Source organism: Olea europaea, chromosome 7, assembly GCF_002742605.1.
Source record: "Olea europaea var. sylvestris chromosome 7, O_europaea_v1, whole genome shotgun sequence".
Taxonomy (NCBI): domain Eukaryota; kingdom Viridiplantae; phylum Streptophyta; class Magnoliopsida; order Lamiales; family Oleaceae; genus Olea; species Olea europaea.
The window spans coordinates 2,498,396-2,505,023 of NC_036243.1; positions in this window are offsets into that span (position 1 = coordinate 2,498,396).

Below are 6,628 nucleotides of genomic sequence, written 5' to 3' on the forward strand. Positions count from 1 at the left end.
GAGTCCAAAATTGAAAATTCCCTTCTTCTTCTTCTTTAACCCAAGATTTTTCCCACACTACAAACGCCAGTAAACCAATCCTACTAACTACTGAAAAGATCCTTTTTCATAAGCAGACAACTGCTAAGCAAGATACTTCTTTAATTTTGAATTGAATGCTTGTAGTGGGGTGCACTCTTCTCTACTTTGTCTTCTTTAGAGTTCAGACTTCAGTTCTTTCTTTCCACCACCATTACTTCCAGTTTCTAAGTTGCAGTTCTTATTATTCATCTTCTAGTAATATTTTTGTTTTGCCCATTTTCCTTTTAGAACTGGAAATCAAAAATACATACGAAGTATACAAAATATCACTCTAATGTTTTTCAACAAAATTGAACAATGACATCAAAGATTTCGTCGATTTTGGGCTCAAAAAGATTGTGCCTTTCTGTACAAATTTAAAGACACAAAACATAACCCATAAATGACCAAATCTAGCGGCTTTGATGGGCAAGAACCACTAAACAAATACCAACCCTTTCTTATCACTAAGAATCACTCAGATTCACTATACACACAGAAACCAAATCCTTAAAATCACTAAAGTGTTCGCGTAAATATTTGTTTCGATTTTAAAACCCACCGCAAGTGTACGGTTCGTTAATAAGTAGTAAAATGGACTATGAGTCCAAGTATCGTTCCCACAAGAATTGAATTAGCTCTAATTAGACTAATGTGACCTTAACCGAATCTAATTGAATGAAAATTTGGTTTAAATGTGAAAAGCCCTAAAATTGGAAGAAACCCCCAATTTGAAACCCTAATTTTGAAAAAAAAAACCCTAATTTCGAAATTGGAAACCCTAATTTCGAAATTCCCCTAATTAAATGACTCAACAACTCAATTAAAATGTAAATATGCAATGTTGTAAATTAAATTGTAGAAATAAGTTGAAATAAAATCATTGGGATATCGAATCCCCATTTGATTTCTATAAACCCTAATTTCACAAATCCAATTAATCAATGGAAAATTGTCAATTCAATGTTCTTACGCCTATCTAATATACTCTCTCGATATATATTAGATCTATTTCTGCATATCATCAGCCTATATTTCTATGGATGATGTAACATACAAAACGCATGAAACTCCATGAACAATTACCGAACTGCATAAAGCATAGGGGTATATTTCTATCCCCTATCGGACCCTATGTCAATTTATATATATCGAGTCTATTTTACTTCTTTCGAATGTAAAGAATAAACCATCACAATCACATAATAAATGGCCAATAAATCATGGATTCAATCAAAACAATATAAATCAAACAATTTATTCCAAAGACAAATTATATTAAACTCATGAAATATAATAATTTATAAGAAAATCAAAGGTTCATCGACTCCCAATGAAATAAAAATTTAGCCTATCATGTTTTGAAGAAAATTACAAAGATTGAATAAAGGAGAAGACATCACCCTATTATAATTGATGCTTGAAATCTTCAATCTTGATGAAACCTCCCTCTTCTTGCAAAATTTCTTGGATCTTGATGTTATTGTGTGTCTCTTTGCTCCCAAAACCGTCTACCCTAGTTCTGGACGTGTTTTAGGGTATATATAGCGTTTCCAATTTAGGTAAAAAAAAGAGTTGGAATCGAAAAAGGAAACTGCAGAAAACCCCCCGAAATTACTTCTATGTGACCGTATAGAAGGATCCTATGCGGTCGCATAGGTCATTTGAATTGCACCATTATTTTCCCTGCATCCATCTATGCGACCGCCTAGATGGTTACACTATGCGGTCGCATAGATATAACCAACTATGTGGTCTTTACATTTTGGTCCCTGAACTTCCTTGTTGCTTCTCTTGACTTCTTTCTTCGATTTCTTCATCTTTTCAACAAATTTTATCTTTCAATTGATGATTGACACCATCAAATCTCATGCCACTCATTCATCACATCTTTTGAGTATTTGCACTTTAGTCCTCCAACTTTCAATTGTCTTCATTTCAGTCCATCTTCAATACTTTCTTCTTCCAATTGTTTTTTTTTTGTCATTGAGCTCATACTTGGCATGTTTTTACTATCGTTTTGCATTTAGCTCAACTTCTCAATATTTGCACCTTTGGTCCTCGAACTATCACTTTGTTGCGTTTTGGTCCTTCTTCGGCTCTTTTCTCCCGAATTCCAAAATTTCCATTGAAATACCTACATTGCATGAATTTAATAGGATTAAGCCACAATTCAACCATTTTATCCATGTTTAAGTCATGTTTGTGAACCAAATAAGTGTGTAAAAACATACTTATCAAGCAGCACATGTGGCACAATGTATTGGGCTTGAGTTTGGGTTTCTTCATATGCATTATCGAGTAATGGAAATATAATACCGACAGATGGGCTTAGCCCAATTCTCATCATAGCCCAACTATTTGATTTGATCCATATTGGCATCCCTACCCAAACAACCTCCACCTCAATGCCAATGATACAAAAGAACCAATGCTGAGATACTGTACCTCCTGCTCATCCTTTTAGGTTCTCCATAAAGAATTACCCAGTATCAATTTGCAACATTTGTAAACAAGATTTGCTAAAACAAGGGCTATATCTCTAATAAAATGCATTCTAACATCTATATGCTTAGTCCTTTCATGGAATACATGATTTTTACATAAATGAATAGCACTTTGACTATCTAAGTAAACAACTACTGGGTGTGAAAGGACATCCAATTCACATAACAAACCTTTAAGCCCTATTGCTTCTTTTATGGCTTTAGGGGTAGCCATATATTGTGTTTCAGTGGTAGATAGTGTAACAATAGACTATAATTGTGATTTTCAACTAACAAAAGTGTCACATAAAGTAAACATATAAGATGTCGCTGACTTTCTATTCTCCCTGTCCCCTGCATAATCATAATCTACAAACCTCTTTCAACATAATACCTTCCTTACAAGAGTTAAAGCATAAACCCAAGTTATCAGACCCTTTTAGATATCTAAGTAACCATTTTAATGCAGTCCAGTGTTCAGGGTAAGGATTGGCCATAATCTACTTAAGATACTGATTGCATGGACAACATCAGGTCTGGTACACACTGTAGTATACATAACAGACCCCATAGCATCAGCATGAGGGACTTTTTGCATATATTTCATATCAGATTATCAACAGGCACTGGCTTTCACTAAATTTGAAATGACTTGCAAGTGGCAAAGTAACAGACTTTGATTTATGTATAGCAAATTTAGATAACAATTTTTCCACATAGGCAGATTGTGATAGAAATAGAGTCTGCTGGGCCCTATTTCTCTTAATATCCATATTTAAAATTCTTCTAGCATGTCCCAAGACTTCAGAGCTTAAAGAATTTTTAATGTCATCAACATCACTTATATGTTGTCCTATTAATAATATTTTATCCACATAGAGAAGCAGGTAAACAATCACATATCCACTTTTATCTTTTTTAATGTACAGACAATGATCAAAGAAACCAAAATCCAAGTGTCATTTACAGTCAACTATGGATTTGTCTTTAGGCTTAGGAACCAATGTCCAAGTGTCATTTTTTTTTATAAAGAGTTCATTTATTCTTCCGTTGCAAGTTGTTAGTTTTTGGATAACTGATAACTCATAGTCTGCTCATATGATTTTGTTTCTTTAATGACCATATCTTCATATGATAGTAAAAGCTAGAGATAGATAGTTTCTCATCCTAAGTGGTTTTCTTATTTCTCTCCTAGCTCTATCCCTAGTTAATCGGTAATCATCTAAAGGATTCACTTGCTCACCAACATATTGAACAGAACCTTCTTCTTCTATACCAACCTCTAAAACATCTTGAGTTTCAGCTTGAACTTCATTTGTGTATTCAGGTGATGGCCGAAGCTCCACTTGCAGCTTGGTCATCTCATCTCTCTCACTTACAGGAACATTTTCCTGATGCTTTTCAGTCATGCAGGGCATATCATTTTCATTAAAAGTCACATTTTTACTTTTGATCATTCTAAACACTTTAACACTCCTATCCCATAACCTGTATCATTTTACTCCTTCAGGATACCCCATAAAAAACACATTTTTGGGATCTATGTTCAAGTTTACCAATAATCTGATGGGAAAAGGCTGTACAACCAAAGGTCATGATGTGAGTATAAGCTGATGTTTTTCCAGACCACACCTCCTCAGGAGTTCTGTTATCTAAGGCACTAGTAGGGTTCTATTTATGATATAAACTGTGGTTATAACAGCTTCTCCCCACAACACTTTAGGGACTCCAGAACTTACCATCATGCACCTCACGTTGTCTAGAATAGTCCTATTCATCCTCTTAGCAACTTCATTTTGCTGAGAAGTCAGGGGATACTTTTGTACCTAAGAATGCCATTGCCTTACATAGTTGATCAAAATTAGTATTACAAAATTCTAGACCATTATCAATTCTTAGTATTTTAATCCTTTTACCTGTCTGATTTTTGACCAAAGTCTTCCAAACTTTAAATTTCTCAAAGGTGTCAGATTTTTGTTTTAACATAAACATCCAAAACTTTCTAGAAAAAGTCATCAATCAAAGATAGAAAATATTTATTTCCTCCTTGAATGATGGTAGATGAGGGTCCCCACAAATCAGTGAATGGAGTATTCAAGATAAAATCGATATTCGTGAAGGATCTTTTACTTGGGGATAAAAGAGATGCAAGGATAAAATTGATTTGGCATAATTTCCTTCGAATATTGAATTAAGAACTCTATTTATGAATTATAATCAATGTACAAGATAAAATACGAAATATATGTTCAAAGAAATCCATGTTAAAGAATGTGTAAGTTCATCATTAAGGCTAACCCTGTTGATTTAAGGACTTCCCTGATTGATTGGAATACAATATAGCAAAAGATGTTGCATTCTACTTTTATTGTTATCTTTCAAACCAAATAGCGAGGAACATAATGGTCACGATTCCTTTGTTGATAAAGAATTTTCAAATTGAAAAAAGAAATGAAGAATCCAAACTCATGTTGAAAAAAAAGTGGTAGTGCATATAACCAAGTGTGGTGATATCCCAAAGTGCACAAGGTCTTAATGAAGAAATCAAGCTGGTGATACTCATTCAGGCTGTCACTATAGCTCTTTATTCACTTGATTCTCAATATTGATATTTGATTTTACATTAGATCTACACTTCATGGAAAATGTATTCGATATTTCGATGAATTATCGAAAGAATTACAAAAGAGAGTTCAAGATACGGTAATGCCATAAGATTAGTGAAAATCTACAAAGAACAAGTCCGAAATAATGAAGGAAAATGAATGAGAATAATTTTGTAGAACAATGTTTTATTTCTTCAAAAGCAATAAAATTGATACTTCCAACATGGATGATATATATATATACCTCTAGGTTGTACATGACGTAACACTCAAGGAATGAATTTCTTCTATGCTATCATCAATATGCACTTCAAGAATTGAATGATCATTTCTCTGAGATAAATAGCTACTTACTCCTTTGTATTGCATGTTTGTGTTCTGATAATTCATTTTTTGCTTTTGACAAGGACAAATTAATTCAACTATGAGAGTGTTATACAAAAGATTTTAAACTAGTAGAGATCTTGGAACATGATGACAAAATTCAGACATGTATTATTGATATACTCTCTCACAAAGATTTTAAAGGGTTAAGAGGCCTTAATGATCTTGTAGAAAAGTTGGTTATGATTTAAAAAAATAAGGTGCACCCATTAGGTTATAGACTTGTAATATTGTCATTTATTATTCCAGTTGCTATTGCTACAATAAAGAGAGTATTTTCTGCAATGAAGATCATTAACAATAGTTAAAAATAATATTTTCTTCCAAAATTAGACTACATTTACAGTCTTGCTAAATGTGCCCAAACCGCCTTGACAGTCTCATACTTTGCCAAGTGTGCCTTCGGCCAACTGTGCCTTTCGACAATGTCTAATTTCATGGGTGTCAATGAAAAATGCCCACTTTTTAAATTTAGCACTAAATTGTTTATTATGTCTTTAATGAAAAAAAGAAGCAATTTACTTATTTTTTCTATTTGTTGCAGATTTCGAAAAGTAGCTTCCATGAGAAGTTACATTAAAATAATGTCATCAACATTTCAAATGTCATTCTTGATATTTGAACCTCGTTTTATATTTTAAAAGTACACATGTTAAATTACAATATCAAACGTTGTTCTCGACATTTTAAATATCTAGAATGACATTTCATTCCAAACATGATATTTCTCTACATTTGAAATGTAATTCTCGACGTTTCTGTGTTAATGAAAAAAATAGCATTAATTGTGATTTGATATGTGCACTTTTGAAATAAATATGACAGGCTATGTGTCAAAAATTTATTGGCCAATAAAATTTTTGCAAAACTGTCCATTTATTGTCTTTGTGTGGAATCATAAATTGTTCACGAGGGTATTTTGGTCCAAAATATTTCAAAATGGACATTTTTGCAAATGGATATGTGAAAGTGGACATTTTAAGTAATTTTCTCTAATATAATTAAACCAATTAATAGTCTTCAAATTATCAAATTTCCAAATATCTAACAATTCTATATAATTGATCTAATACGAAGAAATCATAAATAAGA